Below are 21,263 nucleotides of genomic sequence, written 5' to 3' on the forward strand. Positions count from 1 at the left end.
ATGAGTATGTCCTTGGGTTGTTACACTGGACAGAATTGTGTGGTTTAGACAGTGGTTCCCACGAGTCACACTTCCTGGCATCTTCCACTTCTCTGTGTGAGATCCTCACTATAGATTGTCTAATACATAACAAATGCCTATCAACTAGCTAACAAAAGGCTTCAAGAAAAATACAGCATCTGCATTGGGAAGGAAAAGAATAACATCTTGTGCACAGCAACCACATTAAGTAGGCATCTTAACCTTACTTGTAAAGCTAACATTCCAATTGTCACTACTGTTGGGTAAACTTAAATTATGACAACATGTTAACTTGAGTATTTGCTTACAATAGCTAAGTGTGATTACCTAACGTAACACAAATTATGTGTTAAATGTGCAAGTTATTTAACTATGTAAATTGTACTTTGTGAATAAATGCATTTAATTTGCAAAATGAGGAATTTCACTCTCTCAGAATCAATGGTGCTTTTTACCTACATAAAAAAATCTTACGCCAAATAAACGTAACACATCAAAATAACCTGGAAATAAAGGAAAGATTGGGAACTAAATAATTCAAACTACTATAAATACTTCCTTGTTTCTATCAGCTTTCTTTCTTAAGACAATTCTCCCTTTTATGAACAGGACTTACCTCAAAACTGGGTTTGTGAGATCCATAGTTTCTATGCAGATTTTAGAGTTTCACTTGAAGACTTCACTTCCAGATGAAACTTGAGTCTTCAGGTGAAATACTGTGCAAATTAGAAATTAACAAGGTAATTGGGATCAGAATTAACAATTGTCTTGATAATTCATCCATTTCAAGGGAAGCCTCAGCGTACCACTTGAAATCCCTGGCCACTTCACCCATCCACTTCCCTTATGCCTCTTAGGTTAATAAATCTGGGGGTGGAGTCACCAGGATCATAACAGGTATTTCATATTGTGGTTATAAATCATGGCGCAGCCATTGTGAATGATTGCATCTCATTCACTGGTATTCCTGTATTAAGGTCTTTCAACGCTTTTCCAAACAAGTGTCTTAATGATTGCAAATGGTACAAAATGCTAGTGCCCTTACATTCTTAGCCCTGAAATACAGGAAGTACAGTTGCTCATCTGAGAGCTATATGCTCTGACAGTAAGTTCATTGATCAATTGAACACAAATTCTTTTGTCTTGTGCCACAAGGCACTTTCTCGAGCTTGCCCACAATTTCAAGCTAGAAAATCGTTGAACTTTGCCATCCAAACAAGAAAATACTGTCCCCACCAGTGGTGCTCCTCTCTGAAGGAGTTGACCCAGAAAATAGATCCTTCACTTCCCGGTACCTGTCAGATAGGTCGAAATTTAGATGACATTTTTAAATTTGATGGAATATTTTTTCTAGCAACAATCATTCATTTAAAGCAGAGTACCGATGAGCATTATAACTGAGAAATGCTAATTTGGTGACAGAGTAGAGACAATATAATAACCTTCACATTCTAATATTTTATTCTGATACAGGATGAACAATGTGAGAATAAGCAAACCAGAGCACCCAGCTGAAATGTTCTATGCTGACCATATTACCTGCTTTTCTGTTTGGAGGTTGAAAAGTTCTATACTGGACTATTTGTGTTTTGTAAGATAGACTGGCAGTGAGAATCCCTACTAGCCCTGTGTGAAGATTTTGGATTACATCTCCTGGACACGAACTGAAGAATTGGATTAAAGTGAACTATTACTCCATGACTACTGAATTTGTGACTGGATTCTTACAAACATTTGAGTGCTTGGATTTGCTTGCTCACATAACTTGCCCTTCTCCCTCGGAGGGAATATTAGGGTTGTTTTTGGTAACCAATCCTCTTTTCCTTAGAGCACCACTTATATATTACATTATTTGACTTCACAAAACGTTCCCTTCTCCCTTGGAGGGTATATTAGGGTTGTTTTTGGTAACCAATGCTCTTTTCCTTAGAGCACCACTTATATATTACATTATTTGACTTTACTTTCCCAAAACATTTATTTATGCTGCATAATGACTACACAGCTCTTACCAGGGACCATGGTTTTCACACAGGGGTGGTCTCCACTGAAGCATTATTGCTACACCTTCTTGAACTTTTATTGATGATAAGCCGAAGCCAGGAGTTTTTAAAAGTTTTTTTTTAAAAATGTTTCTTAAGGCTGCTTGTGCTTTTAAGTTGCCTTGAGCGGCTGCCAACGCATGCAATTTCCCTTTCATACTCATGCATGACAGTATACTCATTACACATTTGCGCACTCAGTAGCCTGAAAATGATTTGATGAGTGATTTTTGTATTTATTGAAATCATCTTAACGTATCCATGGTAAGTTCTCTCTAAGAAGTTTTGCGTCTGTTTTGCTGTCAGGGACAGGTTTCCAGCCCACGCACATGACCACAAGACCATTTTAGATTGATAATTAGTACAGTTCTGCCTCTCAGCTGTCAAAATACAATTTAGTTTACAAGACATTTTGCCAGTTCATTTCACTCCTTATGTAACTTTTAACTCAACCTTCAGCAGTAAATCTTTTAAACTTCCTCCCACCTTACCCAATTACCCCTCAGACTGACACCAAGGCCATTGCTGAATAGTTTCAATCTACATATTGCATCCTTGCAGACAATACTGTACAAATTAAATCTGTGTGATCACAAATAGGAAAATATGTTCCTTGGTATGAAGATGAATTGCAAAACCAGCATGATCTGAATTAACGTGGCAAAACATAGGCATGAAACCAGCCGCGGCCGTTGCAGGTAAGAACGGTGGGTGGGGGGGGGGGCTGGGGGGATTTCGAGAGAAGACCACAAGGGAAAATCAAAAAAATAATTAGTTTTCCTCGTGGTCGTCTCTCAAAATCTGCCCCAGCTGCAACGGCTCTAACATGAAGCGGTCGCGGCTGCATGAAACTGTTTCTGTATGTGCTTTACTTTGTTTTCTCAGTGTAAGAGTGTATAATAATAAACACTTGAACTCTAACTGCAAATAGCCTGGTTAATTATGATATGTGGGCTTACTGGTTTTCGACACACATTTCAATTGTGACTTTTGTGCATGTCAAACCTAATGATATCGGTAGGAGAAAAATGCCTGATATTTACTGGAATGTTGCGGTAAGCATCATAATGTGTATGTTATTCCTCAAAAACTCGGTATTGGATGGTTTTCATCACACTCGCTACATTCTGATTCATCTGAGTCAGATTTTTTTATTTGTAACAAATATAACACCATTATCAAGTCACTCACAATAAAGGCCTAAGAAATAGCACATTTAGGCCCTGGTTTTCCCCTTTACTTAGCTATGCTACCTCTTTCACTTATCAAGCTCAGTCAAAACCCGCTCCAAAAACTTCCTTTCTCACTCTGTAGAGGCTCTCAATTAAATCACTCAGGAGTTAACTAATGAAGTAGGAAATCAGCACTCGGACATTAGTTCATGTATTGCTGCTTAACAGACCCAGTTTGTTTCCTTCATTTGGATACTTTTCTTACTGGAAAAACTTTCAGCTTGCACTTTTAGTTTTTTTTCTTTATTTGAAAAAATGGATGATTAGAGTGGGATGATGTGGTTCCTCACCAAGTAATAATATCACAATTCCATATCAGGTCCGGTTTGCTCTTAATATTTGAGTCTCAGGTCCAGTGAGGCCTCAATAATTATTATTATTATTTTTTTTTTTTAAAACCTTTATTGTACAGTTAAGGATATACAAATACGGGCCAACAACCGCTCAGGTAGGCCACAACACAATATAATAAGCCGATGTATCCGAAGAGAAGTGTGTCGGGGGGCACATTACATTATATAGGTAAGCAATCAATAGGAGAACGGCCATATACGACAACCGAAAACAGGAGCAAAGAAGGTCAATTTAATATTAGGAAGTATAGCAGGATTAATTGCAGTGTATGGTCATCCGAATTCCCATAGCGGGCCATAAATCAGACAGCAAAACATAAAGGCATCGGAGAAAACTATCATCAGCAACAGTGTACATCAATTAGGATATATACGCCATATGACAAATCAATGTTCACCTTGGCCCGCCTTTAGTCACCCCACCAACCCGTCACATACTGAGAGTCTAACGGAGGAACCAGAACAGCAGCAAGAAATACAATCATCCGCCATATTAACCCAAATAATAAGAAAAGAAGAGAATAAAAGGGGGAAAAGGGGGGAAAATGAAATAAATCAGAAAGGGGGAGAACGCCGCGCTGAGGCACGCGCCCCACAGCAACGGAGTACGCAAAAAGAGTGAGGGTACCGCCAGCGAGGTGGACACGCGAGACGCAATAGCAATGTGGCAATGCAGTAGAAGGGAGAACAACACACCCCCAGTTACCACCCGCAATCGTACCATGGGAGACAAGCACAGACGCGGCGCTCCGATAAAGGGATACAAAAGAGCCATAGAACTAAAGGAAAAGGAAAAAGAGAAAAAAAAAAACACCCCACCCTGCACCCCTGCAGAAGGCTACGGCCTACCCCCCCAGCAGCGTGCCTGTCGCCCTAAATCAGAACCCGAAATATAGAGAAGTCAAGAAGAGAGAAAGGAATAAGAAGGCAAAAAAGAGGGGGGGGAAAGAACCCAAAAAAAGGGGGGGGGGGGGAGAACATAAGACAAGTCGGTAGGCCCCAGCCTCCCGCCCAGCCATACGAATATACAACTTCCAGACGAGATCGACACAACCTTAGGTATTATAAACTTGTAAAGGAACCGTCCATATTATCATAAGCGGGGGCCATCAGCATAGCAAACTATTAACCGGCAGTCCTCCGGGTGCAGCATCGGCTCATCCCTGGCCTGTCTTTGTCTTCACCACCATATGCGATATAGCAAGGAAAGGCAAGTAGTTTAAGGTGGAGCTGCTCCACGGTCGAAACAAACCAGGACTAGGGCGCAGATCAAAGGGTTCCGGCAGCCAGCAATAAAACAAGGACCAGTCTCGGGAGTCCAGAACCGTCGACAGTAACACGATGAGCAGCAAGATGTAGGAGTCTCGCCTCGCAGCACAGGAAAGTTGAGTCCCCCCTGCAGCATAACAGCAGGGCCTCCCCACAGTAGATCGGATCGGCAATCCATGACGTTCCTTGAACCCTCGAGCAGCATCCGAACCTGACATGGAGCCCATGCCCTCGCACTCCACATTCACAGCTGCCAGGAGAGTCGGGCCGCATGGTTGCAATCTTGTTTACGCACAGCGGAAGCACTCCTTGTAGCGACCAAGGGGGACAAAGCAACGGCATCACAAAGTCGAGGGGCGCCCATGGGGAACGGTCCCCCAAAGATGGCGGCGGACCGCCCAACCCCCACAGGGGCACCGGGGGCCAAGGCCGCGCGCAAAGACTGCAGGGCAGCCAAGACATCGCCGATCGTGGGCTCACGTTCATATGACCAGGCCCCTGCACACGCCAGCGACACAGATCCGCCGCCCCGTTGAAATCCGTGCTCCTGGGCGCCAGCCGCCATCTTGTGGGTTCAGCTGCGCCACCACACTCCACGATGCCCGGCACGGGCTCTCACGCAGGGACACCGCCGGGGGTCACCGGGACACGCTAATGGCAATCTTGGTGCAGAAATGGCGCCATCAAACTCGGGGGCCCGCTGCTTGATCACCCGAGGGCGCCTCCCACCGATTCCAGGCGCAGGGCTTCAAGATGGCCGGACAAGGCATCAAAGGGGGGTCATCCTGCACAGACCTCCCACCTCCACGGTGCTCCGTGCTCCAACAAGGGGTCCACCGGCCACAGGACCGGCCCGGCCAGGATCCACCGGTCTATTCGCACAATGGCCCTTACAGCCTGCTTTGCCCACGCACCGGGGGCCGCCGCCGACACCGCAGCACCGGCCGACCCACACAGGCAAGTCCCCGGTCTCTACACCGCGAATGCCCCGGAGCAAGCAAGAGCCCAGCAGCGGATCCACAGCATGCATGGGCCCCCGGGCCAGACGGTGAGTACCAGCGTTGCTTCCCCTTCCTTTTTCTTCCAGGGTGTGTCGTCTCGAGGCAGGATATTCAACAGGATTTGTGTGTTGGGCAGGAAGGCTGGCGGAGCCGAGCTACAGAGCGGCCATCTCGGTCGCGAGCTTGGCTCCTCCCCATGGCCTCAATAATTTGAACCGGAGTTCAACCCTTAGAATCTGTAGCTCAGAGGCGTAATTTAGAGAAAAAAAGTTAAAGCATTTATACGTATCAAAACAGGTAAAAAGTAGTAAACACAACTCAATGAAATTCCTCTCTAATTTACAAAAATAGGGTACATTTTAATAAAAAGATAAACACCCAAACGGCAAAAATTGAATGTAGGGACCTGGAGATATGAATTTTAGAATTCAAAAAAATTCTAGTGCCAAAAGGCTCAGCGCATCAACCATGGGTGGCTGACAGTGGTAGACCAGGCCAAAGTCAAAAGTTAAGACTGACCGTGATGGAATGCTGGTTAGATACTGAGACCAGGTTTGTCCCTGTGGAAAGCTTACAGAGGTTGTTGGTGGGTAAGGATGCAGACTGGATCCAAAGAGTGACTAATCGACCATGGTAGACTGAAGAGCAGTTCCCTGGTGGGAGACTCATCTTGGCTTGGAAGTTTGGGGGTCTTGCAGTCTAAGGTGGGAAAACTCCAAGTGTATGCTTTGCGAGTTTTGGGGCCTGGAATGTATTGATAACTGCAGGGTGCTACTAATGTTGGTCTCGGTCATGATCTTTTCAGCAGGGCAACCCGCCAAGTTAAGTCTAACTGGCAGTTTAAGGTCAGTACTGTAGCTCAGTGGCGATCTGATGGTAGCCTTTAGTAATTTTGGAGAAAAGTTCAAAAAAGTTTGTAAGTGTTCAGTCTTGCAATTCTGAAGGAGGAAAGAGTACACTTTCAGAGCAGCCCAGGGTCTGGGACCCTTTGGACACTACTGTGGGGTAAGACCAATGTTCCCTATAATTGTTTTCTGCTGTGTGCAGCAGTGTAAGGTCTCTGTGCACTGCAGCCAAGGCTATGTGCACCGGGAACCAGACAGCACATGTGGGTGCAGCTCCAAATATCACTCCAAACTTTTGCTTTAAAAAGTGAAAAGACGGTGCATTTCCACACATGCAGAGCCACATGAAGGATCTTAAGGCAGGTTTTTAATTTAGATGCACATGCTATGACATAAATTGGTTACACAGGCAAGTACACTTCGGTTTTAGAACAGCAGAGGACTCCAACGCTGGTACCATAATAAGATTTTACTAAAGATCCTCAACTCGAGCACTGTTCATATGGTGGTGAAATGTTGTGAGCCTATACAAGATCACATATATACAATAAGTTACACAATTACATAACATATTTACAATTTGATGTGCAAGCTATGTAGTAATGTCTGGATATCCCATCAGAGATAGTTTGTGAAATGTGTGCAATCCAGGCATACATGGACTGTGGAAGAGCACCGGTCACACAAGTCAAGTGCCATCACTAGATGGGTGGCAAGGTTGCTTCTCACGTCAATCCTTGACACTTTTTCCAGTGCTGATAAACTCTATCGAGGTCAACTTTCCCATTCAGGAGGAATTTCTTTGTCCTCATCAGCATATCCAAATGCTTCTTCTCTAGTCTATTTCTCAATTTACTCTTTATAGTGTTCATGAAGCTGAATCATCATTCACAATCTGCACTAGGTGCTTGAAATTTAGAGCAGAAATCAACAACCACACTATACTGAGCAGCATTGAATACAGTGAAATTCACCATGTCTTGAAAGTTGCAAATAACCCACCCTTTACATGTTCTACCACCACATATTTATATTCTCTGTATTATCAAACAACATCTTCTGGTGTTTCACAATCACCCAAGACACTTTTATACTTTTCAACAAGTCTTTGTACATTCTCAGTCCCAAAATTGAAATGTGAATGTGTTGCTACCCTATTACATGGAATTCAAAATGTGCCATTCTTTCAGTTCATTTTCAGGGAACCTTTTGTGCATGTGCTCACAAAGAAGGGAAACAAAAGACAAAATAGGCCCACTGTCAAACTCCTGTCGTTCACTGTACAACTCAATGAGATCCCTTACTGTGTTCCTCCAAAAGACAGTGTTCCGCAAGTACCATTCCTTAATTTGGTCAATCTTTGCTCTTGCATACTGTACAGCTTCAGCAGTAGTCAAATAACTTTTTGGGAATAATTTTCACAAAGATGCAAATTCACCCAGAATGTCATTAAATACTGCAAGGGAAATATGATAGTTTCAGTCCGATAGCTTTTTGTAAAAATATTTAGCAACTTGATCATTCTGTTCAACTTCATCATGCTCAAAGTACTTAAGAACAGCCTCATAATTACGAATTAGTGTGCCGACTGTAAAGTGCCTTGAAAGTCATTGGAGTTCATTCAATGGTCAAAAGGAGACCACTTCACATTCAGTGACCGATGCGATTTCATCCAGCTCGGACTTCCTTGCAGGAGATCTGGGGAACACAGTGTAAAGTCCTCAATAATGTCTATATCTCCTTAATCATCTGAACCCTCTTCCAGCCATCATTAGCTCCCAAATCTTCGCGATGGATGGTACAATTCTGCTCAACTAGATGAGGAATGGATTGTTTCAGGCAAATAGCAACACCATTATTCTTGCCCAGCATCACAGACACACCATTGGATGTCAACATGACCATTTTCGTAAGGTCCAGTTCATTGGCAGTGTAGAATTTGTTCACAGCTGTAGTGATAGCCTCAGCATTACAAATAGTCAGCTTCACTATGCCACCAAACAGTGTTTTGTGCTCTGTTACTGTTACAGGTTAGAACTTGAAGTACCGGATGAGCATTTTGTTAACATAAATATCTGTGCTCTCATCAATTATCAAAGTGTGATAGGGAGCGTTGCAAAGTTCTGCCAGAGCTTCACAGTGTATCACGCTATTGATGGCCTCAAGGAACTCAAAGGCAATATTATTACTCCTCCAGCTGTCTGGTATCTTCACAAACAAAGCTGGGTGATTGTGGATGTCTTGGACAGACAACATTGAAGTATTCATCTTGACCGCCCATTGTTGATGAAAATCTTTATCTCCTCAGGCAGGGGTCTTTGTCGTTCAACCAAATCTATTCTGTTTGCTTTGTCAGTGGCAGTTTCTGTCAGCATTGCCTGCACTCTATAACCAAACCTTGTGGCAGCCCTTCTGTTTCTCAATAGCACCAAAGTAGACTTGTGAACTTCGCTAGTTAGATGCCGTTTCATGTAATCAAGTTTCCAGCTATCACTCCATTTCTCCCCTAGCAGTGTTAGCTTTGGCACATGCTGTGCAGATCAAGCCCACATCTGGACTGGATTAAAATAGTTCCCCAAGCTGCACGCGAACCTTGCTTCATGATTTCTGTGTCTCTGCCTCCACAATTTTCTTCATTCACTTGTGCTTGATTACAAGGCAACATTTATTCCTTTGTGGTGAGGCTGTGCACCCTGATAAAGTGAAAGCTTCGGGCTTAAACATTTTTGTGCTAACTGGTTTTAGCCTGCTATGACACAAAGCCTGCAAAATAAAGTAACATGGTTAAAGTTAGTGCCTATGCTCATGAATGCAATCTGTCACACAGTATTGAGGCACTGCCAGGAACCACAGAGTATAATTACCTAGCTTTTTCTGTTCTCCTCCCTACCCTTCCAAACATATATATGTAGCACTGTCCGTACACCCTGCAATAGAAGTAAAGATGGTTGTAGCACATTGGGGTAAGGTATGTTGTTATACTACAAATATACAAGATGCACCACAGTTTAACTCTACCAAACAAATTACCTGTTCTTCTTGTACTCATGTATGCCCATTCAAATGTGTGTGGTACTATCTGCGAAGCCTGCAACAGACGAAAACATGGGCAAAGTATGTTGGTATGCTATAATGTACAAGGTGCACCATAGTTTAACTCTGCCAAACAATTACCTGTTTGTTTTGCCTGTACTCAAATCCGCCTATGCAGTTGTATCCATAGTACGATCACAAAAACCTACAAAAGGAGGGTGCAGATTGTGAATTTTCTTTTACCCAACAACCCCCAAATCCAACTAGGAATGCAGACTGAATTATCTTGTCTTTGTGGGTACTCAAGCCTGCAATTGAAGACAAGGTCTTTAGAAAGACTTTTTGTAAATGTTCCAGAGACTCTAATACGAAAAGCAACCAAATAGTTACCGGAGATTCCAGTTGAGGCCAAACAGGCATGTGCCCATGTGCTTCATTATCAGCATCCATTGCGCTGAACTGGGATATACATCCAGGAGAACACTAGTCTCTATACGCAGCTGCTGAGTATCAGAATCAAGGTGGAGTAGTTGAGGCCATGACAAGGAGGCCTGTGCGAATTGCCATTCTGCTCACCTCAAAGCAAAATGAGTGCACTGCTTGAAGTAAGCTCTCTCTCACTCTGCTTGAGCTAAGATTGTGCATTGATCATACGGGTGCCATCCAAAAAATGACTTTTGGTGTGGCCACCAGTGTCAGTTAAGTCTGCAGAGCCTGGTGTTGTATCAATCAGCTCTGTGACAGCCTGTTGATGCTTTCCTAGTGAAGCTGGGGCTGGGCAGCGTGCGGCACGCTGACCGGGGCAGACACCACTCACCGCTCGCTAATCATTTTTATTGGGGTTTAGCAGTACATTACTGAAGTCTACTGTATTCAAATAGTTACAGCATCCTGGCTGGCATTAGTGCCTCACACTCTGAGGATAGCCAGAGCCCGTGCTGTCTATGGCGACTAGCGAGTCAGCTGAGTACTGACTCTTTCAGATATTAATTTAGGATATTTAGGTAGCTGGTGTCAGTTAAGTCAGCTGAGAAGATTCAGTGTTGGGGGCCCTCAGTAGCGATGTGCACGGTGACAGCACTGGTACCAGTTCTCAATTTATATGTGCCAATTAAATAGTTAAAAAAAAATCTGTTAACTTTCTCAACAAACCGAGCCGCCAGGGATTGCTGCTGCTGCCCAGCGCTGGCTGTGTTAAATTACAGAAGACAGACACATGTGTTTGACCTCCTGACCTCTTTTTTTGGAAAAGGGGGTGGTGATGGACAGAGTTTCTGAATGATGCAGAATACTCTTACCAAGTCAAGAGATCATGGTTTTAATCCATCACCGTTTTTTAGCTCACTGCACCATCCCAGCTCAGAACCTGGCTATATGCAAATTAGTCTGTTCCTGTCCCAGTGCATGATGGGAACAGGGCAAACCAAACTACCAAGCCAATTCTTATACTGGGAAGAAAACAAGCTTCCGGGGACCGGTTTCTGGCATCACAGCCTTCTTCGGCCCGGCTTGCTTGAATCCTGATGGTGCAATGAGCAAGGGACTCACGTCTGAGTATACCCTCCCACACATAGTGTGGATAAAACCGATTTTGGAAAAGGGGGTGGTGATGGACAGAGTTTCTGAATGATGCAGAATACTCTTACCAAGTCAAGAGATCATGGTTTTAATCCATCACCGTTTTTTAGCTCACTGCACCATCCCAGCTCAGAACCTGGCTATATGCAAATTAGTCTGTCCCTGTCCCAGTGCATGATGGGAACAGGGCAAACCAAACTACCAAGCCAATTCTTATACTGGGAAGAAAACAAGCTTCCGGGGACCGGTTTCTGGCATCACAGCCTTCTTCGGCCCGGCTTGCTTGAATCCTGATGGTGCAATGAGCAAGGGACTCACGTCTGAGTATACCCTCCCACACATAGTGTGGATAAAACCGATTTTGGAAAAGGGGGTGGTGATGGACAGAGTTTCTGAATGATGCAGAATACTCTTACCAAGTCAAGAGATCATGGTTTTAATCCATCACCGTTTTTTAGCTCACTGCACCATCCCAGCTCAGAACCTGGCTATATGCAAATTAGTCTGTTCCTGTCCCAGTGCATGATGGGAACAGGGCAAACCAAACTACCAAGCCAATTCTTATACTGGGAAGAAAACAAGCTTCCAGGGACCGGTTTCTGGCATCACAGCCTTCTTCGGCCCGGCTTGCTTGAATCCTGATGGTGCAATGAGCAAGGGACTCACGTCTGAGTATACCCTCCCACACATAGTGTGGATAAAACCAATTTTGGAAAAGGGGGTGGTGATGGACAGAGTTTCTGAATGATGCAGAATACTCTTACCAAGTCAAGAGATCATGGTTTTAATCCATCACCGTTTTTTAGCTCACTGCACCATCCCAGCTCAGAACCTGTCTATATGCAAATTAGTCTGTTCCTGTCCCAGTGCATGATGGGAACAGGGCAAACCAAACTACCAAGCCAATTCTTATACTGGGAAGAAAACAAGCTTCAGGGGACCGGTTTCTGGCATCACAGCCTTCTTCGGCCCGGCTTGCTTGAATCCTGATGGTGCAATGAGCAAGGGACTCACGTCTGAGTATACCCTCCCACACATAGTGTGGATAAAACCGATTTTGGAAAAGGGGGTGGTGATGGACAGAGTTTCTGAATGATGCAGAATACTCTTACCAAGTCAAGAGATCATGGTTTTAATCCATCACCGTTTTTTAGCTCACTGCACCATCCCAGCTCAGAACCTGGCTATATGCAAATTAGTCTGTTCCTTTCCTAGTGCATGATGGGAACAGGGCAAACCAAACTACCAAGCCAATTCTTATACTGGGAAGAAAACAAGCTTCCGGGGACCGGTTTCTGGCATCACAGCCTTCTTCGGCCCGGCTTGCTTGAATCCTGATGGTGCAATGAGCAAGGGACTCACGTCTGAGTATACCCTCTCACACATAGTGTGGATAAAACCGATTTTGGAAAAGGGGGTGGTGATGGACAGAGTTTCTGAATGATGCAGAATACTCTTACCAAGTCAAGAGATCATGGTTTTAATCCATAACCGTTTTTTAGCTCACTGCACCATCCCAGCTCAGACCCTGGCTATATGCAAATTAGTCTGTTCCTGTCCCAGTGCATGATGGGAACAGGGCAAACCAAACTACCAAGCCAATTCTTATACTGGGAAGAAAACAAGCTTCCGGGGACCGGTTTCTGGCATCACAGCCTTCTTCGGCCCGGCTTGCTTGAATCCTGATGGTGCAATGAGCAAGGGACTCACGTCTTAGTATACCCTCCCACACATAGTGTGGATAAAACCGATTTTGGAAAAGGGGGTGGTGATGGACAGAGTTTCTGAATGATGCAGAATACTCTTACCAAGTCAAGAGATCATGGTTTTAATCCATCACCGTTTTTTAGCTCACTGTACCATCCCAGCTCAGAACCTGGCTATATGCAAATTAGTCTGTTCCTGTCCCAGTGCATGATGGGAACAGGGCAAACCAAACTACCAAGCCAATTCTTATACTGGGAAGAAAACAAGCTTCCGGGGACCGGTTTCTGGCATCACAGCCTTCTTCGGCCCGGCTTGCTTGAATCCTGATGGTGCAATGAGCAAGGGACTCACGTCTGAGTATACCCTCCCACACATAGTGTGGATAAAACCGATTTTGGAAAAGGGGGTGGTGATGGACAGAGTTTCTGAATGATGCAGAATACTCTTACCAAGTCAAGAGATCATGGTTTTAATCCATCACCGTTTTTTAGCTCACTGCACCATCCCAGCTCAGAACCTGGCTATATGCAAATTAGTCTGTTCCTGTCCCAGTGCATGATGGGAACAGGGCAAACCAAACTACCAAGCCAATTCTTATACTGGGAAGAAAACAAGCTTCCGGGGACCGGTTTCTGGCATCACAGCCTTCTTCGGCCCGGCTTGCTTGAATCCTGATGGTGCAATGAGCAAGGGACTCACGTCTGAGTATACCCTCCCACACATAGTGTGGATAAAACCGATTTTGGAAAAGGGGGTGGTGATGGACAGAGTTTCTGAATGATGCAGAATACTCTTACCAAGTCAAGAGATCATAGTTTTAATCCATCACCGTTTTTTAGCTCACTGCACCATCCCAGCTCAGAACCTGGCTATATGCAAATTAGTCTGTTCCTGTCCCAGTGCATGATGGGAACAGGGCAAACCAAACTACCAAGCCAATTCTTATACTGGGAAGAAAACAAGCTTCCGGGGACCGGTTTCTGGCATCACAGCCTTCTTCGGCCCGGCTTGCTTGAATCCTGATGGTGCAATGAGCAAGGGACTCACGTCTGAGTATACCCTCCCACACATAGTGTGGATAAAACCGATTTTGGAAAAGGGGGTGGTGATGGACAGAGTTTGTGAATGATGCAGAATACTCTTACCAAGTCAAGAGATCATGGTTTTAATCCATCACCGTTTTTTAGCTCACTGCACCATCCCAGCTCAGAACCTGGCTATATGCAAATTAGTCTGTTCCTGTCCGAGTGCATGATGGGAACAGGGCAAACCAAACTACCAAGCCAATTCTTATACTGGGAAGAAAACAAGCTTCCGGGGACCGGTTTCTGGCATCACAGCCTTCTTCGGCCCGGCTTGCTTGAATCCTGATGGTGCAATGAGCAAGGGACTCACGTCTGAGTATACCCTCCCACACATAGTGTGGATAAAACCGATTTTGGAAAAGGGGGTGGTGATGGACAGCGTTTCTGAATGATGCAGAATACTCTTACCAAGTCAAGAGATCATGGTTTTAATCCATCACCGTTTTTTAGCTCACTGCACCATCCCAGCTCAGAACCTGGCTATATGCAAATTAGTCTGTTCCTGTCCCAGTGCATGATGGGAACAGGGCAAACCAAACTACCAAGCCAATTCTTATACTGGGAAGAAAACAAGCTTCCGGGGACCGGTTTCTGGCATCACAGCCTTCTTCGGCCCGGCTTGCTTGAATCCTGATGGTGCAATGAGCAAGGGACTCACGTCTGAGTATACCCTCCCACACATAGTGTGGATAAAACCGATTTTGGAAAAGGGGGTGGTGATGGACAGAGTTTCTGAATGATGCAGAATACTCTTACCAAGTCAAGAGATCATGGTTTTAATCCATCACCATTTTTTAGCTCACTGCACCATCCCAGCTCAGAACCTGGCTATATGCAAATTAGTCTGTTCCTGTCCCAGTGCATGATGGGAACAGGGCAAACCAAACTACCAAGCCAATTCTTATACTGGGAAGAAAACAATATTCCGGGGACCGGTTTCTGGCATCACAGCCTTCTTCGGCCCGGCTTGCTTGAATCCTGATGGTGCAATGAGCAAGGGACTCACGTCTGAGTATACCCTCCCACACATAGGGGTCGATTAGGATCGCGGACGGACTTGAGTCCGTCCGCGACCCCTGAGGAGGAGGGAACGTCCGCATGGGCTGCGGCGTTCCCTCCGATCTGATTAGGATGTGACCGCCAGGGTGGCGGTCACATCCTCTATCTCTAACATTGCGGCGGGTGCAGCTTCAAGCTGCACCCGCCCCAATGTAAAAAATGCATGCACAGCATTTCCGTGCACAAAGCGGCAGGCACCGCGCGGTGCCTGCTGCATTGTGCACGCAAATGCAGGGGGGTACCATAGGTACCCCCCATGTGCACCCACCACCACCCCTTCACCCAGGGGGCCCGCAACGGGCCCCCGAAGTGAAGGTCTGTATGCTTTTCCATGGCGGCAATGCCGCCGTGGAAAAGCATATTTACACACACATCATAATATGGCGGACGGTGTCTCATAGACACCGCCTGCCATGTTATGGCTTTTCCGCCGCGGTCGGCTCCGACCGCGGCGGAAAAGCGGCGGACGGAATTCCAGACCCACCAGCCATCCTAATTTGGCGGTGGGTCTTTGGAGTCTCCGCCGCGGTTTTTCCGCATCCTCCAGGCCGGCGGACACTTCCGCCGGCCCGGAGGATGCGGAAAAACCGCCATCCTAATCGGCCCCTTTGTGTGGATAAAACCGATTTTGGAAAAGGGGGTGGTGATGGACAGAGTTTCTGAATGATGCAGAATACTCTTACCAAGTCAAGAGATCATGGTTTTAATCCATCACCGTTTTTTAGCTCACTGCACCATCCCAGCTCAGAACCTGGCTATATGCAAATTAGTCTGTTCCTGTCCCAGTGCATGATGGGAACAGGGCAAACCAAACTACCAAGCCAATTCTTATACTGGGAAGAAAACAAGCTTCCGGGGACCGGTTTCTGGCATCACAGCCTTCTTCGGCCCGGCTTGCTTGAATCCTGATGGTGCAATGAGCAAGGGACTCACGTCTGAGTATACCCTCCCACACATAGTGTGGATAAAACCGATTTTGGAAAAGGGGGTGGTGATGGACAGAGTTTCTGAATGATGCAGAATACTCTTACCAAGTCAAGAGATCATGGTTTTAATCCATCACCGTTTTTTAGCTCACTGCACCATCCCAGCTCAGAACCTGGCTATATGCAAATTAGTCTGTTCCTGTCCCAGTGCATGATGGGAACAGGGCAAACCAAACTACCAAGCCAATTCTTATACTGGGAAGAAAACAAGCTTCCGGGGACCGGTTTCTGGCATCACAGCCTTCTTCGGCCCGGCTTGCTTGAATCCTGATGGTGCAATGAGCAAGGGACTCACATCTGAGTATACCCTCCCACACATAGTGTGGATAAAACCGATTTTGGAAAAGGGGGTGGTGATGGACAGAGTTTCTGAATGATGCAGAATACTCTTACCAAGTCAAGAGATCATGGTTTTAATCCATCACCGTTTTTTAGCTCACTGCACCATCCCAGCTCAGAACCTGGCTATATGCAAATTAGTCTGTTCCTGTCCCAGTGCATGATGGGAACAGGGCAAACCAAACTACCAAGCCAATTCTTATACTGGGAAGAAAACAAGCTTCCGGGGACCGGTTTCTGGCATCACAGCCTTCTTCGGCCCGGCTTGCTTGAATCCTGATGGTGCAATGAGCAAGGGACTCACGTCTGAGTATAGCCTCCCACACATAGTGTGGATAAAACCGATTTTGGAAAAGGGGGTGGTGATGGACAGAGTTTCTGAATGATGCAGAATACTCTTACCAAGTCAAGAAATCATGGTTTTAATCCATCACCGTTTTTTAGCTCACTGCACCATCCCAGCTCAGAACCTGGCTATATGCAAATTAGTCTGTTCCTGTCCCAGTGCATGATGGGAACAGGGCAAACCAAACCACCAAGCCAATTCTTATACTGGGAAGAAAACAAGCTTCCGGGGACCGGTTTCTGGCATCACAGCCTTCTTCGGCCCGGCTTGCTTGAATCCTGATGGTGCAATGAGCAAGGGACTCACGTCTGAGTATACCCTCCCACACATAGTGTGGATAAAACCGATTTTGGAAAAGGGGGTGGTGATGGACAGAGTTTCTGAATGATGCAGAATACTCTTACCAAGTCAAGAGATCATGGTTTTAATCCATCACCGTTTTTTAGCTCACTGCACCATCCCAGCTCAGAACCTGGCTATATGCAAATTAGTCTGTTCCTGTCCCAGTGCATGATGGGAACAGGGCAAACCAAACTACCAAGCCAATTCTTATACTGGGAAGAAAACAAGCTTCCGGGGACCGGTTTCTGGCATCACAGCCTTCTTCGGCCCGGCTTGCTTGAATCCTGATGGTGCAATGAGCAAGGGACTCACGTCTGAGTATACCCTCCCACACATAGTGTGGATAAAACCGATTTTGGAAAAGGGGGTGGTGATGGACAGAGTTTCTGAATGATGCAGAATACTCTTACCAAGTCAAGAGATCATGGTTTTAATCCATCACCGTTTTTTAGCTCACTGCACCATCCCAGCTCAGAACCTGGCTATATGCAAATTAGTCTGTTCCTGTCCCAGTGCATGATGGGAACAGGGCAAACCAAACTACCAAGCCAATTCTTATACTGGGAAGAAAACAAGCTTCCGGGGACCGGTTTCTGGCATCACAGCCTTCTTCGGCCCGGCTTGCTTGAATCCTGATGGTGCAATGAGCAAGGGACTCACGTCTGAGTATACCCTCCCACACATAGTGTGGATAAAACCGATTTTGGAAAAGGGGGTGGTGATGGACAGAGTTTCTGAATGATGCAGAATACTCTTACCAAGTCAAGAGATCATGGTTTTAATCCATCACCGTTTTTTAGCTCACTGCACCATCCCAGCGCAGAACCTGGCTATATGCAAATTAGTCTGTTCCTGTCCCAGTGCATGATGGGAACAGGGCAAACCAAACTACCAAGCCAATTCTTATACTGGGAAGAAAACAAGCTTCCGGGGACCGGTTTCTGGCATCACAGCCTTCTTCGGCCCGGCTTGCTTGAATCCTGATGGTGCAATGAGCAAGGGACTCACGTCTGAGTATACCCTCCCACACATAGTGTGGATAAAACCGATTTTGGAAAAGGGGGTGGTGATGGACAGCGTTTCTGAATGATGCAGAATACTCTTACCAAGTCAAGAGATCATGGTTTTAATCCATCACCGTTTTTTAGCTCACTGCACCATCCCAGCTCAGAACCTGGCTATATGCAAATTAGTCTGTTCCTGTCCCAGTGCATGATGGGAACAGGGCAAACCAAACTACCAAGCCAATTCTTATACTGGGAAGAAAACAAGCTTCCGGGGACCGGTTTCTGGCATCACAGCCTTCTTCGGCCCGGCTTGCTTGAATCCTGATGGTGCAATGAGCAAGGGACTCACGTCTGAGTATACCCTCCCACACATAGTGTGGATAAAACCGATTTTGGAAAAGGGGGTGGTGATGGACAGAGTTTCTGAATGATGCAGAATACTCTTACCAAGTCAAGAGATCATGGTTTTAATCCATCACCGTTTTTTAGCTCACTGCACCATCCCAGCTCAGAACCTGGCTATATGCAAATTAGTCTGTTCCTGTCCCAGTGCATGATGGGAACAGGGCAAACCAAACTACCAAGCCAATTCTTATACTGGGAAGAAAACAAGCTTCCGGGGACCGGTTTCTGGCATCACAGCCTTCTTCGGCCCGGCTTGCTTGAATCCTGATGGTGCAATGAGCAAGGGACTCACGTCTGAGTATACCCTCCCACACATAGTGTGGATAAAACCTGACCTCGACACATAAGTGCTGTTTAGTGTCCTTCCATTTCTGATGCCTTGCAGCACATTTAAAATATTTGTATTTATAGTTGCTCACGTGCATGTAATTCTTTTTATATGTTTCCCTCGTCTTCATTGCTTGATTTGCCTCACGAGAAAGTGTCACTCATGGTTCTTAAAATGTCACTCATAATTACACTGCAATTATGAAAATTTCACACATGGCAATCATCTGAAACCTTGGCAGCTATGAAGCACACGTTGGACTTTAGATTTGCTGCATTTCTTTTCCTAATAGTGCACGGCTGCGGGGCTGATTGTTGGCCTTTGATATAGTATTCATGTTAATTACAGCGCATGATGGGCACTGTGATTAACATTAATAGTATTCCAAGCATGACACAAACTGCCTAGTGGAAAGTAAAAAGGAGGGAACAAGGGTAGTAAAATGTATCTTTTGGTGTAGGGGACCAGAGGTCCAGTCTGCCTAAGAGGAGCATGTAATGTCAATCGCTGCATAAGAAGAAAAACTAAATATATGATGAAAGCTCCACCTTTAAGTACCACAGAACACATGTTCAAGCTGATTTGTGTTACAGATCTTCACAAGAGAAATCCATTGTCTGACATCAATGGTGTTTTCTGTTATGCTAACATCTTATTTTTAAACATAATATAAAATTGGTGGGTAATAGTAAACGAAATATGAATTGGATGATAATTGAAGAATGGGCTTAAAATGCATGACTTGATACCAGGTTTTCAAAACATCCTTTGGTAAAAGGATGCTCAGATGTCATGTATACGTCGTCTACTATACTAACATCTTAGCCTGCAAATAACATAGACCTAATGTGTTTAAAGTGCATAATTTACTATCAATTCATGGTAATCACTGTGCCGTCATTCACTGCAATTAACACGAATACTATTACAAATGCCCAAAATCAGCCAAGCAGCTGTGCACTATTAATAAAAGAAATGTAGAGAGCAAAACACAACGTGTGCTTTCAGAATCATCTGAAAGCACACATCGTGCTTTAGATTTGTTGCATTTCTTTTCCTAATAGTGCGCGGCTGCAGGTCTGATTGTGGGCCTTTGAGATAGTACTCAATTTAGTTGCAACGCCTGTGTACACTGCAATTAACATGAATATTATCTCAAAGAATGCACAATCAGCCCGGAAGCCATGCATTATTAACAAAAGAAATGCAGAGAGTCACAGTCATCTCTTACTCTGCCTCCCTCAACCAGTAAATTACAATTTTTTGCGTCACTCGCATTTTAAAAGCGGGGGCGCAAACGGTCTCTTGGGATGTGCTGTGTGTGCACGCTGCATACAGAAATAAAAATAGAGAGTCACCCTTTAACCAGAATGGCGGGGGAACAAGAACTTTTCTTCTCTTCTTTTCTTGTTCCCCCGTCATTCCAGGAGTACTTGTAGTGCTGTGGTAAAGACCAAGAGAGCGAAACCCAGGGACAATTAAATAATCCCAACATAGAAAAAGAGGGGTGCTCCGAGGTCATGCAGACATTTATTATACCAACAGTGGAGAGAGAATACCATGTATTGATAGGTGAATACAACATATGAAGAGCTAACAAGGAAAGTGACAATGTAAAAAGGATAGGATGACCGGGCAGAGATATATATATTTTTTAAAACAACATATTATTTAAGGTTGTCATTATTAATTAGTGAAGCTGACTGCAGTCTCCCGAGATGGTTCAGCAGGGAATCTGCACAAGTTTTAAAGATTATTGTGTGTTTTTTAACTGTCCTGAGGAAGGTGGTGCGAAAGCAGGATCCACCGAAACGTGTCGACAATAAACCTCTCTGGTTTTATCAATACTGTGTACATATATCATTTTTCAATGATATGATGAATATTGTGATTATGTATTGCTAAGTGTGACAATGCAGTAAATGTTTTCTCTGACTGTAGACATTTGATGTGCTGCTACAAACTAGGAAGCAAATATTTCAATTTATATACTGAAGACAGGTGTTTAAAAAAAAAGTATTTTTAATTGTTTTAATAAAATGGAACATAATGTATAATTGGCATTGAGAATACTTTTCATTGGATTACGTGCCTTTTGTGGTTCTACTTATAGCAAGGGGGTGAGTAAAGTTGAAGTATGATGAATATGTGGTTTTAACAAGGGATATTGGTATGTGGAGTGAAAGTGATTTGGTTATATAAAAATTTCCAGAGCAGACAAATAAGGATCCACCAAGGGAACACTTTTGTTTAATCACGCTACATACAGGACACTGTGCGCTCGG

Source organism: Lissotriton helveticus, chromosome 7 (genome assembly GCF_964261635.1).
Source record: "Lissotriton helveticus chromosome 7, aLisHel1.1, whole genome shotgun sequence".
Classification (NCBI taxonomy): Eukaryota; Metazoa; Chordata; class Amphibia; order Caudata; family Salamandridae; genus Lissotriton; species Lissotriton helveticus.